Source organism: Oenanthe melanoleuca, chromosome 11 (genome assembly GCF_029582105.1).
Source record: "Oenanthe melanoleuca isolate GR-GAL-2019-014 chromosome 11, OMel1.0, whole genome shotgun sequence".
Classification (NCBI taxonomy): domain Eukaryota; kingdom Metazoa; phylum Chordata; class Aves; order Passeriformes; family Muscicapidae; genus Oenanthe; species Oenanthe melanoleuca.
The window spans coordinates 11,666,123-11,690,981 of NC_079345.1; positions in this window are offsets into that span (position 1 = coordinate 11,666,123).

Below are 24,859 nucleotides of genomic sequence, written 5' to 3' on the forward strand. Positions count from 1 at the left end.
CTTTTCAGAGATACCATGGTTACTTCTCTTCTGAGAGTTGACAGGTTACTGACTGCTTTAGGAAGTGATTTCTCTAATTTTTAAGTTTTAATTTTAAGAGCAGAGTTTTTGCTGTCCAAGGGCACCATATGTGCTGTACAGGTGGAACACAGTGTGCTCTGGCTGCTGCCTTGGCACTTGTTTTGGAAGAGAAAGTCAGTTCAAGGCTGCAAGCAAAGGGAGCAGAGATCTATCCAGCTGCCTGAGAAATGTCTTTTCCTTCGGGAGAAGAATTTTTGGTAAAGAAAATTAAGAAATGTGATAAGAAGTTAAAGTTCTGAGATGTTGTTTGTGGGGCTGGGTTTTTTGGGCTTTTTTTTTTCAGATGCTAAACTCTTTTCCAAGGCTGGGATATGTTCTGTGTATGAGGACCTCTTTCCACATTTATCACAAGCAAACCACTGTGCTATTCCAAACATGATATATTTCACTTTAGTACTGCTGACTTCAGCTTACTAATTGCCTGACAGCATTTTCTTTGTTAAGCTTTAACTGTGATCATCACACTTTTGTTGTACTGACAGTAGAAATATTCAGTAACAGACGACCTAAATACATCATAAGCACAACTGTACTAATCTTTCATAATGGGTGTGCTTTTGGAATTATATGGAACACGTGCATATAATCATTGTCAGGAGCTACATGCATTCAAGTCTCCAAAAGCATCAACTGAAAGCATTATCTGACAAAGCATTCTGATGCTCAATGCACATGACTTACAAAAAAAAAAAAACCCCAAAACACAAAAACCAAAAAAGCAAACAAAACAAAAAAAAAAAAACCCCAACAAACAAACAAACCCCAAAACAAACAAATTAAAACTCAAATCCATAAGGATGCAGTTTTTATTTTATAGCCAATTGAAGCTGCTTATTATATCAGAATCAGCAGGGCTGACCTATCATCACCTGCATATGGTCTGGATCAAACTAGTCAATTCCTTTTGTGATGATATGAGCCCACAGAAATCCACAGGCCCCTTTTCTGCTGAACTGACTAATGTTTCTTGTTTTTTAGAAAAAAGGCAAACTGCATACATCACGTATGCTTGGGGAGATAGTGTCCGGAGAGATCTAATTTTGCACAGAGAAGAGTTCTGTAGCTTTGGTTGAACAAAGACTGATTTGCTGCTGCTATCACTTTCTAATTGTTTGAAAGGGAAGGTTCAGTGTCCTGACATATAAGCAAAGGTGTGGGAACTCAAAGGCCTGTGCTACGTGTCTGCTTCCACATCAGCTTATTTGAACTCGCTTTGCAAGTTTTTGTTCCTTCATGTTCTATACTCAGCTAGTAAAATTTCATTTGTGAGAGCTGCTATCAGCTTCTACACATCAGTGGGGAAATCTACACTATGAATCATGATGTAGTGTGGAAATTTTGCAGTGCCTTAGCAGCTGTGGCAGCCCAGAGCAGTGCAGACTCTGGCCCACTCTCCCTTGGCTGCTCAGCAAACTCCAAACCAGGGAGGAGCATCCCTGAGACTCCCTGCACTCAGCAGCTTCAGTCCTTCACCAAAGGGCCTGAATTTGTCAGAAATGGTCCAAAAACTTCAACTATTTTTAATGTGCATTAACTTCTCTTCCTGACAGTAGTATTGTGCTAGCAGTCTTTCAAGCCTGGAGTTGAATTACATAAGCAATGCTGATTACATGTCAGGGTTAAAATGCTCTGGCATTTCTGGTGTTCAGGCACACAGACAGGGGTTTTCAAAAGCACCACCATGGCTTAGGATTTAGTCAGTTTGGAATATCTAATTCTTTAGCTTAGTGTATCATCCTTGTCTGTTCCTAATGATCTCCTGTATGATGTTTAAGGAACCCTCAGAAATAGATATATGCCATGGAAGATCTGCCATCTCTCCCTGTTTACTAAATATTTCCAAAAGGAGCACCTCTGGGCTCACAGACCTACCCTGTATATGTATCAAAATAAAAGGGCTTTGGAAAAGCTACTCTTTTCCAAAATACATGAGGAGGAGCTGTTCATGAACACCTCCTTCTGCCTCTGTATTTTTGGTTTTTTTTAATCTGTGGTTTAGTGCCAATGGAATGGATAGAAATAGTAACTCAATTCTATGGTGACAATTCATCTGGAATCTTTATTTTTATAAGGCCCCAACAACATTTTATGTATAAGATTCAGTGTGGTGTGTGATAAAAATGTCTAACATCAGCCAGTGACTTTCATCTAAATGAGTACTGAAGGAACAAAGGGAAAAGAAGAAGGTTCATTAAATGCAACTCACGTTCAAAACTGAGCAGACTGAAATTTAAAAAATTGTGTGAATTAAAAAATTGGGTGAGGTTCATAGTTTTGCATATACTGCATCACAATATTGGGACAACTTTTAAAGTGAAGATTTTTAGAACCATTATAAAAATTGAGAATTATTTGTGCATTATAATGGACACTAAACAATCAATGACCATTTGTAAGAGTTACCTGTTTCCCAAAAAACTTTAGATACAGTTTTACACTGTTGATTTCCCTGTAGGCATCTTATTTGCAGCCTGACTATTAAATGAACTTATTAATGATGTTTCTTTTTTGAAATATTGATGCATGGAGCACTCTAGTTGTGAACATATGTACATATGTCATGCTGTAGCCTTCTTTGAGAATAATTCTTTTCAGGTCCAGGTGGGTGCATTCCACATCTGTTGTATTCTGAAATAAAGTATAGATTTGAAAATCACAATATTCTAGGCTGATTTGACAGAACAGTCAGAGACTGCTTAGGTTGAGATTTTTTACATTTCTGTTGTGTTTCTTGTTGATTATTAATATTTTGTTGTACAATTTAATATTAATTTATTTCTAACTGCAAGAAGAACTAAGAATTATTAGCTCTGTAAGTAGTATCATTGACTTTATTTCTGCTGTTTATGAGCAGAAAAGACACAGGTGTCAATGCAAAACTAAAACCAAATTCATGGAAAAGAAAGAAGAATCTCCACAATTTTATTAGTGCAGAGGAAAAGAATAATAATTTACCTTTGAAATATTTGTTATCAAGTGATATTTCTGACTCTGTTCATTTAAACACTGGTATCTATTTTTACTGTTTAAAGTTTACAGTTAATACTTTTCTTTGTTGATATTCAAAGGAAAATCTTGTCTTTTTCATATGCCCTGGTCTTTTTATAAGAAAATGAATAATGAATTGATTTTAAAAATAGTTGCAGCAGTAAAAGTTTAAAGCTTACAGCAAAGCAAATTCACAGAGAAATGGAAATTTGCAGTGACTTTTGTGCAGTACATCATTATGGCACTGGTCCTCTTGCCAAGCTTCCAGAGCATATTTCAGTCTGTGTGACTTTGAAGTATGTGTTCTCTTAAGGCTTAACAATGTCAAGCTTCATAACACAAGAGCTAGTTTGCTTACTTCCTACTTTAAATTGCTCGTAATTTGAGACATGCAAACATTTCCACTTTATAAAGCAAGGCTACTAAACATATTATTGCTCCAACCTGCAAGTTTTATAGCCTCTGTATATTTAGAAAGCTGTGCTTTATTAAAATAAACTGTAAAGAGGCTTAACTCATTATGGAATCTGTGAGTGCCTAAAATGAAATATCTTCCATTTATTATAGGGGTTTAGGAAAGTTTGAAGAAAGGCTATAATACTGTTGTTGGAGAAAGAGGATGTTAACTATTTTTTTGGCCCCTGAGGTTTGTAGCTGGAATACAGTTTATCATGGGATAGGTGTGTCTACAGTTAGCCTGAAAAAAATCACAATTTGCTTTGTGCAGCCTTCAAAGCTTGAAAATGGGTCATCACCCTGAGTTTGAGCAGAAATCCTTTCAAATACTTTGACAAAGTAGGTTTATGTAGCATCACTTAATTTTAGATTTAAATAGACAGAGTACTCACTTTCCTTTTTCATAATTTCATCTCCCTGATGAATCCATCCTGGAAGCCATAAATGCAATGTGGAACTCTTGACTCTGCAAAGTTTTGCAACTTTTGCAAACACACATTTGGATGAAAATGCAAGGAGATTCTAGTTCTTTGTTCAGAGAAATGGTACTTTAACTGTTGACCTTCATATTTTGCTATAATTTTTGTATTCACTTTTGGCCCAGGACCACTACTGATTAGAGCTATTAGTCCCAAAGAGGAAAAATTATTTTCATTGGCACAAGGCAAATTCATGGTCTGTATGTTGCCTCCTCAGATGTTGGCTTTTACCATCTGTATGTGTAATGTACTCTTTATGTCAATCACATTTTTCAGGGCTGTTCCTATGCTGAACAAAAACTATCATTGTTGAATTTTGGTAGCTCCTGTTCTTGTGGGAGCATCTCAGAACATTTTTTTCTTTGACTTCACAACAGGAAGCTTGACTTGCCCAACCTGAAAATTTCCAACAGGGAAAAAAATAGGGCTCAGGTCTTAATGGTTTGCCAAGTCCTTAAAATTATTGAGTCTATTAGGAGCAGGACTGAAAGACCTTATGGAGGGGTGGTGAGTTTTCCCAGGTGTCTTCCCTCTTTAGCCTTCCTTTATTGCTGGTTGATGGCACAGAAGCAGCAACACCTGTGGGATGGGTGAGGCTGGGAAGGGACTGTGCATATTTGCATTATTCTGTTTAGACAGACCTGATTTTGTGCTAGCCAGAGTAGAAAAAGTGGCTGGCTTTTAGAAAATGGCAAAATACCTTGTTGTTTCGAATACTGTATGTCCTAGCAGATAAAAAGAGTAAATCCAGTGTGCTGACAGTGGCAGCTCTGGAAAAGGGTGGGGTTAAAGAGCCCTGCTCTGCTCTCTGTGCCTATGGTGCTGCACACTCCTGGAAAAGAAGTTTAAATCTATGTGAGTGGTGTGTAAAGGAGCAGCAGCCTGGAAATAAAACAAGGCCTAAACAAAGGGAAGAAAATTTGTCTTAGATGAGATTGCATAAGGGTGGCAATTTTGGAGACTGGAAGGACATGGAAAATTGTTCCTTTGCTACTTGATTTAAAACCAAGTATGTGTGAGAAAAAGGAAAAGCATTAGATATGTTGCAATGGAGTACATGAAATATGTAGCTGATACTTAGTTTTGCTTCTGTTAATTACATAGTTCATGTAAATTGGCCAGAAAGGCCAATCATAAACCAAGGAAGTTAGATAAAATATATCCACAAAAATATTTGAAGTAGTGTTTACTACTGTGAAATACACCAGCTTCCACGAGTTTCTTGGCTGTTTGGGTTTTGGGGTTTTTTTTATAAAATGAATATTTCCTATTTTCTTTTCAACCTCTTTCTTTGTGAATGTAGAACAAATCTCATTAAATTAATTATCCTGAAGATAAGAGAGCTGCAGGTGTCAGCCATTTCCTGCATCTCCACAATTGTATTTCTAATAGATTTTCATGACTAAGAGCTGGAAGACAAGAAACTTCTTTGGATTCTCTCAGATTAAGGAAGGTTTTGAGCATGTGGTTATTGTATACAACATATTGTATAAAAATTGAGATGTCTCCCTCTTTGATCACATCTTTCTCCTGCAGATGTGGATTGGACAAGTTCAGATAACAGCTGCCTTCTTGTTGATCATGTAATTTTTAGCTGCTCGATAACCTCAAGGTACTTCCTTCTGCTGGTTTCATCAAGTGTAAAACAGACTATTAAGCACTCAGTAAACATTATTAAGGGACTTGTAACCAATTATAGACTTCTAGCAGCTGTGGGGTCAGGGAGGAGTTTGAAGAATTCCTTTACTGGCTGTGGAAGCCCAAAGAAGTCTTCTTAATCTCATTTTAGATGCTGAAGTTCTTTTTCAGATTTGAACATTAGCTCCCCAGGTATATGGAACTTAGGTACTTAAAAAGAATCATCTGTAGGTTATGTTTTGTGAACATATCCTAGTTCAGTTACCCACCAGAATGATTTTTAAAGCACCACTTTCTTACCCTTTGAAGTGGTGATAATGGAGCTAACAGGCATAATTAAGAAGTTATTCCAACTGTAACATACATGCAGTATTTCTTTGTTTTGTACTTGTTGCTCTTTGATGGCTGTTTTAATGAATGGCATATGCTAAGCAGTTAATTCTGTACCACTTTACACCCTTAGTCATAAATCAGCTGAAGTTCCACCCCCTTCTCAAACACTTATTACAGTTTCCCCACTATTTTCCTTATAACACACAGTGGGGTGTATAGCCTGATTCAAGGGATAAGTTTTTAAAAAATAATTAAATAAATTAACTTCTGTTATTTAAAGAGGAGCATGTACTTTGAGTGGGTATCTGCCATTTAACCCAGAGCCCAGCTGCAGCACTCTGCAAGGTCTGAATGGCACTGGCTCTGAAACAGGGCAGTTTTCACTGCCTTTGCCCCATGTGTCTCTGTAATTGGGAAGGAATTGATTGTGGCCCTGCAGGGATTGCAGTTTCTCATTCTCTCTGGAAAAGGCAACCTGGTTACAGTGGTTCTGGTGTAGGAAGTGTTAAAAGCATTCTTGGAGGCAGGGAGCACCTAGGAGAGTTTATGCTGGGGTGTGAGCAGTTCTGGGAAGTTGTTATAAACCTTCTTTAGAATAAAGAAACCTTGGATCATGGTCCTAAGGGAGTTTGGATCAATAGAGGATGGACTAGTGCTTCTCTTATGTGTAAGGACTGACCACCCTTTTCTGTCCCTTCAGCCCCCATAGTGTTACCTTCAAATCCTTACTGTAACTGTCTCTGTTGCCTTTCCTTTTCCTTTCCCTTTTTCTGCCCACCACTGGTTAATACAGCACTTACCAGATTAATTCTTCCTCCAGTAGCTGTATTGCCAAATTAGGGAAGACTCAATGTGCATTTTTGATGTGCAAGAAATGATGAATTCCTGATGTTTTCTAGTACACCTGAATGTGGTGCCCCTACTTTGGCTGGATGGGTTTGTCTGTTCACCTTCTCCTGTTTAACCACTAGTTTTCTGTTCATTTGCATGCCTTTTCCAATTTTCACATATGCTTAAGCTTTAGCAGCTCTGGTCAGGAAGGGGTCAGAGAGGTGATTACAAGTTGTAAGATGACCTTACCAGTAACTCTTCAAGCATAAGTAATGTTCTGAAATTGCCTAAAGCAAAAACTGCCAATTCAGAGCTGATTGTAATGAATCAGGTTCTTCTATACAAAATAATGTGATCAATTTCTCATTTCACTGAATAAATAAGCTGGAAGATAGGGAACTGTCTATGACCCTCTGTTAACCTTTTCCCTCATTATTCATATCAAACCTATGACATGCATGTAAGAAATCTCTGGTTCAATTTTAGCTAATTATTTGTTAGAAGTGAGGGCTCTGTGAAGTGTTACTGATTGTACAAGTACCTAGGGACCTTATGACATCTGATGAAAATAATGCCAAAGCAGCCACTCAGGGCTGTATGCTTTTTGTCTGGCTATCATTATAACCAGAAATACTCTATTTCTAGGCAGCAAAACCTGTGTGCCTGTCAGTGCTGCTTCTCTCAGGTACAAGATACTCTTAAAATTCATTATGGCTCAATTATTGTTGCAATAAGGGCATCAGAAAAAAAAAAAAAAAAAAAAAGGATATGGATTGGAATAAATTTTAAATTTGTGCATATACTTTGTTAATACTTTGCAATTTAGTGTCTGAAGCACTTAGTCTGTAAAAATTAATTTTCATTAATTAGCTACTTTTATTTTATTGGCTGGGTGGGATATAACAAAAAACTTAGCTAGCATGTGCTGAATACAGTTAATTTCATATGATCTTTTTGTTGTAACTTACTGCTTTTTTTTAAAAGGCACCTTATTTTGCAGTGCAGGACTAAGTTTGCTAAAATGCAGAACAGGTTTAGAAATTTAGGGGTTTGCACAGAAATGTAGAAGTCAGTAGCTCAGATACTGTGCTCCCCATAGGCACAGGGTTTTCAGAACTGGCACTGATGTCACCAGTGAGTCCACAGGAATTCTGCACCATAACCCATGCACAAGCTAGAATTTTTCATCACAATATTCCTAAGACATTCCTGACATCCATCTTGCAGGTGGGAAAGAAACCTGGTGAGTTTAATATCCTGCTGCAATTTACACTAGAGACATGTGAGTGCTGGGAACCTTCTAACTTTAAAATACAAGAGCATCATCTCCCTGCCTCAGGGAGTGAAATACACCTCAGGGATTGAAAAATGCTCACATTGTGAAATAACTCTCAAGCTGTATTACTTCTGCCTAGAGAAGTCCCTGGAGACTGCATCTTCCCAAGAAGTACAAAATGGGAAGAAGGAAATCATCAAACAGGTGGAGAGTGAGGATAGAAAGTCTGAATAAAAAAACCCACAGGACTGATCTTTTTGACTATAGGACTATTGTTTTTAAAGGACAGAAAAAGAATTGATTCAGAATCAATGTATTAAGATCTCACAGAAAAAAGAAGTTTTCTAATGCCATACATAAAACATTTCTCCTTACTGATGGAATAGACACCAGGAAAATAGAATTAAAATTGGTTAATAAAACATTAGCTGTTTCATTAATAACTCACAAATTTTTGTCTTTCTAGAAATCCAGTTTATATTATAAAATATGATTCTATGTGGTACAACTTTTACATAATTTCCAGTGCTTCCCAGCAGCTTGTACTGCAAAGTCAGTCTCTCAGGCCAGCAGATGCAAACTTCTGAGGTTTGGGGACTGAGACCAGTGTTGAAATTGTCCACAGAAGCTCTTTGGAGTTTTACATTTGTGAATTGATGAAGGTTTATTATTAAAAATGGCTCATTATGTTAGCTGTCATAAGGCAGAATGAAGTGGAAGTGAAATGAAGTGAAGTAAGCTGGATGCTACCGTGTGTATTTTCAGAAGAAACTGGCAACAATGGTATCAGGAAACGTGAGAAGTAACACCACAGATGCTGCCTCTAATGCTTGGAGTGACACTGGGCTTGATTCCAGCTTTTCCCTCATTTTGCTCAGGTATAAATAACCTCACAAGCCTTGAGGCAGTGGAGGGTCAGGCCCATGAAGGAATTTTTTCAGCCCAGGGAAGCAGCCCTCAGTACAGGGTTTGTCACAAAAGTGGTGGCAGCCTCCTGGCTGCACCCAGTGCCACCAGGCACAGCTGAAATGAAGTCAGAGAAGACAAATGAGGGCTGCTCTCCTTTCTGTAAGTTGGCCCATGGTCTTCCTTGACCCTGGGGCTGGTGATTGCTGACTGGAATCTCAATGGCTGTTTTCTAGTGACAATTTCAGTGTCTGAGCTCATTAATCAATTCCTATTTGGCAGAATCAGTTTGTGGAAAACTTGCAAAGATTACTTGATCCAGAGGGAACGTGTACTGTTAGACAGAAGACTTTTCAGCCACAGCACAAAAACAAAATTTTCCAAATCTCTGTCTTGTTTCACATTTTCCATGACCCTATCAGTTACTGATAGCAAAGAGCAAATCACCAAAATCATTCATAGGGATGTTAGGAAAACACAACCTCTGCCTGCTTTCCTAAGGAAAAGTTTTTCTGCATCATAAAATCTATCACCTCTCTGAACCCCATGGTCCCAGCATAAAACAAGAAACAACAATGGTGAAATAGTCAAAAAAGAAAATGTGAGAGGCTTTTCTTTAGCTCTGTCCAGTAATATCAGCTATCATCCAGTCTAAGAACTGGATTTCAAAGCAATTTACAGAAACCCACAATCTGTTTATGTCCTTGTAACATTAATCCTTACAAACACCTGGCAGAGGACTTGAGTGACTTAAAGGAATTCCCAGGACTTTGTAGCCTTACACGAGGGTGCTCATGCACTCCAGCAGGACACCCAGGAGGGAAAACAGATATAGCATTGGCTTGTGGGAATAAAAAATGCTCTAGTGTTGAAGAAATTGGCTTAATAGTTTCAATATGCAAGAATAAAACACTGCTTTATTTCTTAAATATTATAAAACTATTTTTATAGCAAACCTTCAAATATTTGGGTTCAATCTCTGCTGCCCATTGTGTGTGAACAGTTATTAGCTGGCCATGGCAATATCCTGGCAAACTGCCTCCTCAGTGAGGCACAACGCCAGTGTTTGGTGTGATTCAAAACTCAGTACAGTTAGTGAAGTCATTTTGTGCTTAATGTTTTGTTGTTTCTTTTTCTTTTAGGGTTTTCAGGTTATTTTTTTAATTTTAATATTTTCTATTTTATTGTTTCCATGTGTTTTTTCCTGTGCCTGTATGGACCTTCTCTTACAAGGGATGATGAACTGCTTTGTGATCTCTCTGGAGTCTGATGGGGTAACTGGACAGTGTCACAAACAGTATTGCAACTTTATGCTCTTCTGGTCAGACCAAGAAATGAGGTAAGGTGTGTACCACAGCCAACTTTTGTAATGTGGTTTAAAAAAAAGTACCATGCCCATTCAGGACTTGAAGGGGGCACGTAAGGAATATGGAAACAAACTTTTTAGCAGGTCCTGTTGTGATAGGGAAAGGGATAATGGTCTTAAACTGAAGGATGATTAATATAAATTGGATATGAAGAAGTATTTTGTACAATGAGAGTGATAAAACACTGGGACAGGTTGCCCTGAGATGTCCCATGGCAGGAAACATTCAAGGTGAGGTTAATGTGAGGTTAATGTGACTTTGGGTAACCTGGTCTTGGTGAAGATGAACCTGCTTGTGGCAGAGGGGCTGGATTGGATGAGCTTTAAAGGTCCCTTCCAACCTAAATAACTGTGTGATTATAAGACCATATTGGTCTCCTCTTTATATCATTTCCATCTGTACATTCAGTTTCTGAGGTGTCCTGATGGATTCCCTAAATGTTAACAGCAATGAGCTGACACAGAAGCTGGTGTATTAGCGTCTAGGAAGATTTATTTTTCATGGCAGGGTTTTACAAGGAAGACTGAGCCTAGCTCTGCACAGATACGCGTGGATGAGCGGATTGCAGTGTTACTTCCACAATTGGTTCTGGAGGCATTAGCTGGCAGGGTGACTGTGCCCCTTTCCCACACATGTTAGCAATGATCTTGTTGCAGCAGCATTGCTGGAGACACTGAAATGAGCTGACTTTGGGAGTGTTTCCTGAGTTTAAATTCCTTGACTGTAAAGCAATATCCTAGCAGTTGTGTGCTACTCAATGACAGGGGGAAAAGGGGAAGAGGGGATGGAGAGATGCATAATGATTCTGATTTTTTGCCACTGTCTTGATAAGTTGCAATTACATTCCATGGCTGTTTCTCTGCTGTCTTTTCAGAAAGATCCTGATTGTGATGTTTATTCAATTTCCTGGTAGTGGTAACAGTTCTGTTTTCTTGCATCCATTTCTTACCCTGTTTTCAGCAAAGCAATGTTGATACAGAGGGTGGCACAAAAAGAACTTTTCCTGTCCTATCATTGCCACAATTTGGCTGTAAGCATGCAGGTTGTTATTGGGTAATTGATTGGTAATTGTTGAAATTAAAATTCTGTCCAAGGTCCCTGTTGGTCAGTGCATTTTGAAGCAGTCTAATACTCTTCAGCAAGTTGGCTGCTGGCTGCTGCTCAGGAGACCCAAGGCCTCAGATTCCCTCTGGCTCTCTCCATGCTTGAAAATACAAGTTCCACCACTCTTGTGTGTCACAGATACAAGGCATACCAGATGCAGACTGGAAATTGGCTTTTAATGATTGATATTGCTTGTGTGAAGCAAGGATGTTGTGCTGAATATAGAAGTGCTGTAAGATTATCACCAGCAACACTGAACTATCACAGACATGTCATTGATGGGAGTATTTAAGCTCTACTTAACTGAGAACATAAGTTCTGGCATTCCATTCCCTTGGATGTAGGTGCAAGACCACATTCATCAGTGGCAATTAGTGTTAAATAACAGAGGAAGAATCAAAGAAACCAGACTAAAACCCATCTATTTCTATAAATTTATGTTGACTTTTATAGGTGGGAAAACTATTATTACTTTGTTTCCCCCAATAATATAAAGTGAGGTGAAGCTGAGCTGGAGCTGTGAAAACAGGGCTCATGTGCAAACAGTGTGGGGACTGTTTGATAGCAACATTAAAGGCATTTGCCTGCTGATAGTTAAACTAAAGGCTTGTGCTCCATCAGACATTAGCACTTGTTGAATACACAACCATATTTTTAAAATCATTCTTCAATATCTGCAAGTATCTGCAAAGAGGTTCTTGCCTTTGCTCTAGAAACAGGGTGCACTGCAGAGCATCCTCCTTTAGGATGGACGTGGGGCATTTGCTGAAAACATCATCTATTTCATTTCTAGGCAGCCCACACCTCCCTAAATGCAAGGAATTATTTACAAAAGGTATTGTACCACGGGATTGGGGGTTAGACAGGATTTGGGAGAGGTAGTTAAACCCTGGCTTTGCAATATATATATATATGGTATAATCAACTTTGTTGCATAAAAATTCTGCAAGTTTTTCCATTCCAAACTTTGTACTGCAAAGAGATACCCTAATGCTTCAGACTATCTTAATATGCAAAGTTTTCCAAAGTTTTCCTGTTCAAATCCTGTTCAAGAAGAGAATCTCCTGATTGTATTTCCATCCTGTGTCTCAGTGCAATCTGGAATGAAAAAAAAAAAAGAGAAGAATTTGACACACAGTATTGAGATGCCAGGCAAAGCTCTGGAGGGCAGAACAAAAGGGGAGAAAGCCCAGGCATTCCAGCCATGGGAACATCTGTACAAAACACAGCAGCAAAGAAGGGCCAGGTGGTGCTGTGGCCCTGAGAGAGTGCTGGACACGTGGGTTTGCAGTGCTCTGCTGTGTCCTTGTTAGATTCCAGGGAACAAGGCTGCTCTGTTCCACCTCAGGTGGGCTGGAGCTGCAGGTTATAGCAAAGTATAAACTTTATTGGTATATGGCATTATTTATAGATCAGTGGTCCATGTTTGAATGCTGGTTTTCTGAAAATGCAAATTTTGCATGTGTGTTCCTTGCCCTTCAGGGCAAGTTTAATGTGAGCCTCTTTATTTCTATTTGTCTCACTTGTCTTTGATAAAAACAACTCCTGTATGAAATGTACTATTTTAGAGTACAGGTTTTATTTGAATTCTGGAAGTATCCTTTGCCCCTGGTACTCCTGTGTACAGCAAGTTAAAGTCATACTCCTGACTCTAATCCTGTCTCACAGGATTCTGAGGCAAGTGCTTCTGCCATTGACCATAGTTTAATTAAAAAGTGCACAGTTGTCATCTTGATAATTCCATTTACTGCAGTGGGGTTTGGTCTCCTGTACCCTTTAGTTGGAAGAGGTGGTAGTTTTACAAACTATTTCCTGGACTTGCCTAGGGCACACCACAGGCCCTAGAGGACATTAATTAAAATAGCAGATTCTATTCCCTTTGAGACAAACAATGTGTCTATTCTGACAAAATGGCCCATATAGCCTGGTTCCTAAACAGCCCTTTGGACAAGTGAGAGCAGTAATTTGCACAATTGGAATTGACCTCTGAAATATAATCCAAGAGTAGAACATCTCAGCATAGAAATTCTGGATATATTGGATATAGGCAGAACTAGCTTAGAGCAACCCCAGAGCTGGTTTTGGTGGAGTAAATATTTGAAAATTCACCTTGACTTCAGTATTGGGATGCCATGCAAAGCTTTAGAAGGCTGAGCCAGAAAAAAAAAATCCAAAAGTACAACTGAATGATTTTTTAACTTCTTCAGGGAAAGAAATAATGAACATCACATTTTCATTTGAAAACAAGAGCTACAAAAACAAAAACCCAAACAAACAAAAAAAAAACAAAAAAAACCAAAACAAATAAAAGAGGTAAAAGATAATCTTAAAATTAAAATTTCTTTGCTATCTCTATATAAAAACCATAGTTTAGTCATTTCATATATCTAATTTTTCTAGGAGCTATTTTACTTTGCTGAGAAAAAAGGTGTTTCAGTTCTTGTTGACCAGTATCTAATGGGAAAATCAGTGGCTCACATGGTTGCAGACAGAATGGGATGTGACTGTCAGTAGGAACAGTTTTTTAATATCCAAAATCATTCTTAACACCATAATTCTGTTTGGTATTTTACAAAAATAAAACCAAATATAAAGTGTGTTTAAATCACTATGATCACACATAATTCAAAAGAAGTTCCCTGACACAACTGCCACTAATGGTTTAAATCCTGCTTCTCCGTGTCCATTCCTGTAAACAATGAACAATAACTACCTACTGTCACTGAATGCTGTTATTATATAGGTGAACAATAATTCCTGTGTATCTTCTAGACTGGAGAGAGATTTTAACTCTTTTAAGGCTTTTTATTTAATAAATTTGTTGCACACGTGGCAGCAACAGAATGTCAGTTTTCACAAGCCCTGAACTCTAGTTATCTGATTTATCAGAAATATCAAATGTGTAGCCTAAGTAGTGTTTAATTGTCAGAACACTTTGTTTATTTTCAAATAATTGCCCTAAGTTGTAATGCTTAAAATGCAGATAAGCTTTGCTGAGCTCAGCCAGCCTATCAGCAGCAGGGGAATTGTGTTTCTGCAGTAATAGGCAGATGTCAAAATTAACTGTGGCAAAGAAGCCTGAAAACACTTGTTCTAATATAGTGGGTTACTGACTTCCCATCTTAATGGGTTTTTTGGACATTGATCACTTCTAAAGGAAAGAGTCACAGCCCAGATTTGGGTCATAGATTTAAGTCTTTAAAGGATCTTTTATTAGAGTTTTATATAACAGATAAAGAATGGGGATGTGCAAAGAGGGAATTGTACAAATTCCATGCACATGGGAGCACCTCAGATCTTTGACCATCTGTGGGAAAATGGTGATTTGAAGGTATTTGCCCACCCAGAGCAGTGTTTCTGGGTCCATGCACTTTAATTTCAAGCCTTCTGGCTTATGAGAAGAATAGGTGTGTCCTTTAGGTACTCACCCACTAAAAAAGAAGATATTTCTGGAAACCCTTATTCCCCAGCAGAAGTAGGTTAGACTTGAGGATAACTGTTCTGAGCTGAAATGCCCAGGAAGCAGCAGTGTGCACTCCTGCAGGCACAGCAGAGAGCAGAGGCTGTGGCTCAGGGATATCAGGGATCAGGTGCAGGACAAGGGACACAGGGGGTAAGAGTGGCAGTGGGGCCAGGGCAGCCCAGCTGTGGGGCCACTGCACTGCCTCAGTGAGGCTGTAAGGCTAAATATTCAATTATATATGAATTATGCAGCTTTAGATAGCAAAGTGCATGTGGATCCTAAATATTTCATTAATGTGTGCTAATACCCAGAAACTTTTACCTTTATTCAATTTCCATGTAGTATTGCCTATTTAGGTGACATAACAGAATTTCTATCTAGATATTAAATCATTTTTTGTGTGCTTCCTTTTCTTTGTCTCAGTGTAACATAAGGATCTTCAAGGGAATCTTTCCATATGTTTATTTTTATTTTAATATTAGCACTCTAATTTAAAGCTTGTTACAATCTGAAATCAGTCCTGTATAATTTGCCTTCTGTGATTATTTTAGTCATATTTATGCCTACCTTATGCCCATTCTTATTTTCAGTGTTCTTCCTATCTATCACCTGCCCACAAATCTTTTTTAAAAATTCCATCAGAAAAACAAAGTACTGTACATGGTAAAATAAAACATAATCTCCACACAAACTGCCTCCTTTCTCTCCACTACTGAAATATTTCTACCAGCTGTGCTTGGATGAAGGGCCAAGCAGAGTAGATGCTGATCACATGGTCACAGCTGGAATTGACTTAAAAATTTTTATTCAGTTGGTATTACCAGCTTGTTTTGCTTTTCCCCAGCTACAAAATGGTAATGTAGATGACATCTGTCTTTCCAGCTGTTCCCTGGGCTGGAAGAACCACTCCTCTCTCTCAGAAGTTTGCAAATCATCCTCTAAAAACTGAGAAGCCAGAAAGTATAGGAGCAAACTGATGTGGGAATAGATATAAAACTAATCCAAAAAGGATAATTTGATGCTACATTTCTAAGTATTCCTTTAGTTTCCTCATATTGAAACAGATTCCAAAATTATTTTAGATTTCACAATTTGATTGTAAAATGAAAGGAAGTACAATTGCTTTGATAGAGCAGTAGAACCATTTGTCAGACACTTTGAATGTCTGTTCTGCACACTGCCTGCTGGTTGATCTGCAATAATACAACTTTCTCAGTAGATCAATGTTCAGAAAAAGCAGCCATTAAGAGTATCTCAAACATCCCTAATCTGCACTCAGTTTTTCACAGTAACCTATGCTGCAGGAATTTTATGTAGTATTTGAACCTGGACAAGTGGAGGCTCCATATTTGATGATTTTCCCTTTCACACAAGATTTCTTTGTGCTCCTCTTTGGTGTCCTTTTTATTATCTTGTGTCTGCTGTCACAAGGTTGGGCACCTGCACTTTAGAAAAACAGACCTTTACTCTTTCTTTAGAAGAAACTGGATATATTTTGGTGATGAACATATACAGAAATGTATTCTGTAGGTTCTATAGCACCTATTTTAAAAGGATTGTGATTTTGAAAGGCAATGTATTCTACTCATTTGTGGCATGAATTGCTAACCAGGTAAAATTTCTGCAATAAATCTTAATAATTTCAGCAAGAACCTCTAGGTCTTTGCTAATCTGGTGTATCCCTTGGATTTTATTCTTATATTCTTAGCAAAATAATTACATACTTGGAGGTATCAAGATTTTGAAAAGCATTTGATGTTTGCTCCCTCAGAGCATGAGCAAAGGCTCTTCTCAAACCCCACTGAAGCTGCAGATGGTACATACTTTTCTGTGCACACATCTCAATCTGCCTATCCATCCACACAGAATGTATTTCCCAAGGTAGAGCAGAGGATTCCTCTGATTTGTTCTTTAAGAGATTGATCCTTTCATTTCTGCAGCTGTTTATTCCCATGTCCAGTGCGTCCATTTTCCAAATGGGAAGAAGCAAAATATGATTTTTACAAAATATTTAGTTAAGTACAGTACAAAATGTTGCTACTGTTTGGGCTAGTACTTTCAACTGTTGTATTTGAAAAATTAATATTCATCTTGTATATACTGAATAAGAGGGATTTTGCACATAGGGCCTTTTTCCCCTTCCTTTTAGGTTGGTTTGATTTTCTGTTGTGGTACTTTTTGAGTTTTGTTTTGGGTTTTTCTCTTTTTATTTTTTGCTGACTCCTACAAAATGAGAGGCTTCAATTTAACCTGTTTGAATTTAAGTTAAATTCATATTTGCAAAACAAAGAGAAAGAATAAATTTCAGTCAGTATGAGAGTTTGCATTGTGTGCATTTCCATTACAAGCCAAAATATGGGGCAATTACCAGTTTCTATATGCAGTTATGTGTGGGAGTCTGCTGGCAAGAAGCAAAAATTAGTTAGTTTAGTAGCTTGATTTGCCTTTAAATTCAGTCATGTCTCAGACAAGCCCCTGATTTTAACTAAAAACCCTCTGTTTGCCCAGTACTTTGCCGTTTTTATTTTGTATTGATAATCTCAATAGCCATGCTATGAATAAAAGTAAGTTTAGTGTATTCCCAGCTGCCTTGCTGTCCTAAGCAGTTGGGAGCTTTGAGCAAGGAGATCACTTTCTGTGTGTCCTTTCAGACAGGAGGATTTACAGGCAGAGGGGAGGGAGGCAGTGGCTGCTGCCTGGTCTGGCACAGGAGGGGCAGGCAGGCACAGAGCTCTCTCAGATGAAAGGCTGGTGATTCATATCTCCACTGCACCAGGGTATCTGTAAAACAAATCTCCTGTTCCACAACAGGCACAGAGTTCAGAACTTTCCTATGCTGGGCAAACTGTTCCACGCTGAAACAGATAGCTCTGCTGCTGGAGAACAAAGGACTCAAATGTTGCTTAAACTTGCTAATATACACAGTTTTAATTATTTTATTTTATTTTATTTTATTTTATTTTATTTTATTTTATTTTATTTTATTTTATTTTATTTTATTTTATTTTATTTTATTTTATTTTATTTTATTTTATTTTATTTTATTTTATTTTATTTTATTTTAATTTTCCCCTTTTAATGTCTGCCACTGCTTCTTGTTTCTGCCCGCTGTCTGGGATTGCATTTCTGCCTTGATGTTGTGCTTGCTGTTTTATTTTCAGATGTCATTTTCCCAAGAGTTTGCAATCCTTGCAAAATAAAAGAATATTGATTATTTTTCATTTGGGCAAAATAACAAATAACAGTGATGAGAATAAAGTTGCCCCTAATCCTGGGAAGATAGCGCCTTTTTCTAGAGGTGCTATCACTTTTGTTGCTTTTATTTAAAAAAAAAATGCTGTTATTTTAATTTAACAAAATATGGCTGTATTTACTTCTGTCTCTGACCTTATAGCTGGCCACCCTCATTTTGGCAAAGCAGAAGTTATGGAAAATGTTCAATCTCGTAGATATTTAACATTCAGTCCCAGAGATATTTAATGCCCATTTTAAAGATTGAGACTTAATTGGAAAGTCAGTAAGATTTGGGACAGGTTCTGCAGCTGCTAATACATTTTCCAGAGTGAATTCCAAAAGTAAATTAACTGAAATAAAAATGTTGACTCAAGGAGTAGGATATTTCTCAATGTGAGTAAGGAGGGTTATCCCACTTTTAGTTACTTTCCATAAATGGTTTTGCTGTAATTATAGCATGTGTTAACTTTGAGGCTGGGCTGGATAGGAATATTTATAAAAGCTGACATTTCAATAAATTGACCCAGTTTACAAGTTTCTAAAGGAACAGCAAGAAATATGGAAAAACCACCTGACATGGCAAGCATGTTAAAACAAATCAAACAAGCCCTGATTTGTGAGCCCACGAGCACTCTTATATATTCAATGGAGAAAACAAATCAAATGCTTGTAAATGCTGTTTAAGGGCTTACACACAACTTGACTTGATTAGAAAACTAAATATTTGATTATTTGTGGTTTTGATTTTATGAATGTTGCTTTCCTTTACTTGTGCTCTCAAGATGTTCGACGTCTGGTGAGAAAAATTGTGGATAGTGTTTCCATGTGTGGTGCCCATAGAGTAGGTTTTGATCCTCATGCACTGCTTACAGAAATGTCTTCATGCTGCTGTCCCATCAATGTCTGTGGGAGTTTCTTAATGAAGAATACAGTAAAAAATCCAAGATTAGACTTGGCTTGAGAGTTCAATCCAGGTTCTTCCCTTCAGCCAGTATGATGCCATCATCATTTTGGTCCCCTGCTGCTTTTAAACAATGTAGGCTTAAAACAAACCCAGATTCCAGTGCCATCCTGTCAGTGTGACCACATTTTGAAGGTTCCTGTTAGCATTTTGTTTCGTTCTTGTGCTCTCCCTTTTTTTCTGTCTTTTTTCAATGTTTTAAATTGCACATGGGATTGGTGGTAAGATTGTCAACAAGATTTTTAAGACCCATTTGCTATTGCAAGATGAATGGGCGTATTTGAGACACTCAGAGCAATCAGACATGCCAAGCAAATGGCAAAAAATTTATGAGAGTCTAAAATGGTTGATGAGACAGATTTCCTGTGCCTTTGGCTGCAGGTCCAGAGCTGTGCCCCTGTGAGAAAAGCACGTGCATCCTGTTTGTACCTGGGTCTCACTGAGCAGTGGAGAGATCCTTCTCCTACACAGACTGTGACTTTCTTTAAAACTGTCATGGCTTAAAGCTTTACAGTAACTGAGGCTTTGTTCTGTAATGCAATGTGGGTGGCAAGGCAAAGCCAGGAGTGGTCTAAGGCTGTGGCATGGGCTTTGACTCTAAAACTGAGAGAACTATAAAAAGGCAAAGAAAATATGTAGTTGTGTAACAGGAGCCTGGTGCTGTGAAAGAGAAAATCCTCCCACAGGAGGAGCAGGACACTGACCCGAGGGGCTTGGTGGGTCTGCCCCACTGGAGGGGGCAGAGCAGCTCAGGGACACTGTGTAGAAATGAGAGAGAATGAGCAGAAAATGTTTCTGCAGGCAGCAATGTTTCAGTGTCTTCCTGGTGTTGATAAAGACAAAAATCCTTGATCCTCTCCTTCCAAGAGAGATCTGACTTTGCTCTCACTAACTCCAGGTTTTCTGCATAAATTAATGCAACAATCATCATGACTTAAAAAGCTTAAAAGCCTCCATTTGGTAATGTACACTTCAGTAACACTTAACACATCTGAATATCATACAAAGTTAAAATATTTTGCATTTGTACAGGAAATATCCTTGTACAAGAGGAATTATGATACAGTTTTGAATGTGTTTGGTGCAGAGCATGCCATTGATTTCCCCTAAATCCACTGGCTTCTGTTCTCCTCTGGAACAAAATGGCAAAATAAACCAGAGCAGTAAGTCACACACAGGCAAAGGCTGCAGCTATTGCTGCATGGATCCTCAAGCCCTGAAATGAGCTTAGGGACACAAAAAGCCATTCATATTACAAATTACCCTTTGCTTTTGAACTGTAAATTATCTTTATTATTAGGCTGGCCATGGTACTGCAATTATTAGGTGCCCTCTCTGTCTAAAGGTTTGAGCAATTAGAACTCTGGGGTGACAGTCTCATGATACAGAGCCATAAAATATGTCCAGTCAAGACAAAGAGATGGTCTATATTCGTGTCTTCAGCATGTATCACAAGGAGCCTGGAAGCTGTGCTGCTCTTAAACATTTCAATTAGTCCTGACATGGCCACTGTGAGCCCACAGATTATCTCTGTGTTGCTGTTAAGTTTTTATGAGGCTTTCCCCTCAGATTACCCATTTTCACAGCAATCTATAAATCTGAAACTGCAACATCTGATTAATTCTCCCAGAAGAGAACAGTGAAGATACAGATTTTTTCATTAATGAAGTTTGTGCTGTTCTGAGGTCTCATATATTTCAGCCATTGTTTTACAGTTTTTTCCTCATTCTAATCTCTTTCCTAAGGTACCAACGGAGGCAGGAGCTTCAAAATCACCCCCTTCTTTGACCTAGCAAATTAGGCTGACTTCTCTTACAGCACCATTTTACCAGATGATGGCCATTCTTTGCTGTTTGTCGTGTACCAATATTATTTCATTACTAACAATTCCTTGACATCACTTTTCTACTGAGTATTGCACAATCTTATTTTTATGCACCATATTCCAAATTAAGAGTCATGTGGCTTTGCATATTTCTGAGCTTTAAGATCAGATAGACCCAAAATGTAAAATGAAACTGAGCTGAATCTGCTACATATTTCCTGCTGTCAAATAGAAACTCTGAGAACCAAATACTTCTTCACTCTTCACAGATAGGGAAGCTGAGGCACAGATGTCTATTTAAAGGTATTCTGGTGGCAGACAGAGAAGAAAATTTCCCTCTCAATGTTGGTCTTATCTGGTGGAGAAAGCTGAATTATATTCATGTGGTATTTTCTTAAACAAAGGCATTCTTTAACTCTAGTATTAGGTAAATTAGCTGAGTGATAAAAGAGAGATAAGAATCCAGATGTCATGTGCAGCAATATCCTTTCAAATAACTTGTGAGCTCTTGAAGTAAAGCTTCCAGTTTTCTGTATCATCAAGGCCATCAAAAAGGTGTTGGAAGAGCAATGAGATTTCTGTGTTGTCCTCTGTGAGTCTCTTGTAGAGATCAAAAGACACATGGGCTGGGTAAGGTCAGCCCATAGAAAGTATTTTATGAGTATTTTTAAATGCTCTTGCAGTGTGGCAATACCATTGTGTGCTTGAATTCCTATTTCTTGGAATGCTGTTGAAGGAATGACACTGTCTTCCAATCAGCCTTTGCTGCCCTTACCCTGGGCCTGCTGCATCCTGAATTACCCAACACCAGAAGCTTAGAGGGCAGATCAGATGGGTCTGTTTCAGCCACCCTGTGTCCATTGAGTGGATTCTGTATTGCCTGGAGTCAGGGCTAGGTTTGCTTTTGTCTTACCCTCTGTGGAATCCTGCCAACAGCATACACAGGAATGGGCCTGCAGCACAGGGGTGAGCCAGATCAATGAGAAAGGTCAAACTGTGGCCCACAGATCATTCATGAGCCCCTAGAGAGGAGGTATTGAAAATCAGAAGTGCTGGCTAGGAATACAGTCTGTGAAATACCTTTTTGGTTTTATATAAATATTGCAAACCTACAGGCAAAGGGAATACCTCATCTTCATCCTTCTGTTTCCATCTAGGCTGAATCCTTCTGCTTTCATGTTATCCATGTGGATTTCCACTAACATCTATCCTGAGACAACCTGAGATTCTATTCTGCCAGAATATTAAACATATTGAGAGGCAAGAGATGAACATTAGTGCAACTCAAACAAGAAAAAGTCATATTTGCTGCATTTGTCAGCAGCTAGGAAGTGTATTAAGTGTTGACAGGCTTGTGACCATTTTAATAAGCTCTGCCTATAAAAGAGTTGTGATATCAGTTGATATTGAGTTTCAATTATGTAGGTTTCTGGGTGTTTTCTTTGCCTTTACTATTTTATTAAACAAGGTAGAACACAGGCATTTTCTTCTTATGTTGTATGCAATTAGAGGCTTGTGTTTCTTTTTGTTATATGTGTTTCTGTGGAGGATATTTACCATATCACTCTACTCAGCAGCAGAGAGCCTGAAGCAGCCTGCCATGGTTTTTCAACCATGTTTTGCATATTGGTAGGAATGCCTGTCACCTCTCATCTCATACCAAATCTACAACTGCTTCACTTAAATTCAGCCTCCGTTTATTGTTCCTTTGTATTCCTTATACATCCTAGAAATCCATGTTAATAATGCAGGATGTGAATATGGGCATGTGAATGTTCGTCTTGGGAATCAACTACTCAACAGACATAATGGGCATATATTCAGTATACAGAATTTAGCATATGAAATGTGTATCCTTATGTTCTGACACATCAACATTTTCAACATAATCTGTGTTTTCCATATTCCTCAGCCTTCCATAATTGTAATTATATACCTCTCTCCTCTTTGTCAGAAAAAGACCAATTCCTTTATCAGTCTCTTCCTTGTTGGCATTTCCCTCTGCAAATTCTAACAAGACTTTTGTCTCCAATTGCCTAATAGATTAACATAATTAAGATAGATCACAGGAACTGTTTGCAGTCTCTATTTATCTCCAAGTTTACTGGTGCTGCTTCAGGTGAGAAGATATTCATATATGCCTGAAAGAAAGATTATCCACTTCTCCCCAAATACAGCACTGGTCTTTAAGATGTGTTCCTGTTTCAGGCTTTGCCTGTCTTTAAGACATCTGAGATTTTTTCCCAAACTGAGGATCACATCAGGCTGCTCTGTACTCGAACAGTGTTTTATGACCATGATCATCTCAGCAGACACTGCTGTCTGAACTCTAGAAATGTATGCATTGTGAATGATATCATTGTTAGAAAAGTCATCCTTTGATAAAACCTGCTCAGCTTATTCAGGGGGTGGAAGGGGGATCTGCATCATTAAACTGATTAGAATGCTCCAGAGGGTCCTGGGTTTTGTGAAGGACTTAACATGGTCCTTCTGAAAGGGCTAGTGAGTTCCTCTGTCCCTTCCTCATTACTGTTTAATTCAACAAATCTTTTTTTCTTTTCCTCTTTATTTCTTTATCCCTCACAATCCCTTGCTCCTTTCCCCTGCCAGCTGGTCCCTCAGCTGCTCCATTGATCTCTCAGCCACTCTGGCACTCCTGATATCAGACACAGTGGGAGGCAGAGTAGCTCAGAGATCAGCAGACAGACCATTATATAAGTGAATCCCAGAGCCCCAGCAAAAAAACCTGAATTTGTTCTTTTGCTCTCTCTCCCTCTAGCAACCCTTTTAAAAACGCTAGATTGGCATTTAAAACTCTGATGTGTTTGGTAAAAGCAAAAGTAGCTACTCTCTGCAGTTGTTTCTGTGGGGTTGGAGTTCTGACTAAGCTGAGGAAGCCACACATTGTATTGTCATAAAAGAGAGTCCTGGGTCTGTCACCAGTCTTGGAGAGTCACTCTGTGCACTTCAGAATGCCACATGACTGCAGGACCAGTGTCTGCAACTTGAATTTGAGAGGTACCCAAGGATCAGTATAGGATACAGCAGGAAGGTTGTGAGAACAGATTTTGGAGACAGTTGAGTTTTTTTCCATTTTGTTGACTGGTTATTGTTTGTGCTGTGTAAAACAAATGTCATGGCAAGAATGAACTCAGACATGTCAGAATGATTTTATATAACTATGTATTCTTTCCAGCCCCTAGAACATGAAAGGAAAAGCTGGCAGAGATGAGCTGCAGCAATTTAACAGATAGAACAGTGCTTGTTTCCAGTGTCATTGATGGTTAGGTACTGCAGGTCCATGTTCATGCTAAAGATCAGGATGTCAGTAGCTCTTGTTTTTACAGCTCTCAAGAGCAAGCAGCTGAATATTTTTTTAAAATTGTGATTGTGATGCACAGTGCCAGTGGAGGTGCCACCACTGTCACTGCTTATTGAAAGTAGCTCTTGTAAGCCTGGCCCTAAGCTTTTCCAGCCAGTGATGGCTTCATTTGCCCTGATGTAAAGTCCATATTCCCTCTCCTCTCCTCTCCTCTCCTCTCCTCTCCTCTCCTCTCCTCTCCTCTCCTCTCCTCTCCTCTCCTCTCCTCTCCTCTCCTCTCCTCTCCTCTCCTCTCCTCTCCTCTCCTCTCCTCTCCTCTCCTCTCCTCTCCTCTCCTCTCCTCTCCTCTCCTCTCCTCTCCTCTCCTCTCCTCTCCTCTCCTCTCCTCTCCTCTCCTCTCCTCTCCTCTCCTCTCCTCTCCTCTCCTCTCCTCTCCTCTCCTCTCCTCTCCTCTCCTCTCCTCTCCTCTCCTCTCCTCTCCTCTCCTCTCCTCTCCTCTCCTCTCCTCTCCTCTCCTCTCCCTTTCCTTCCTCACATTCCTACACCAGGTTGCTGAAGACAAACTGCATAATCCACTTTATTCAGCAAGGAAATT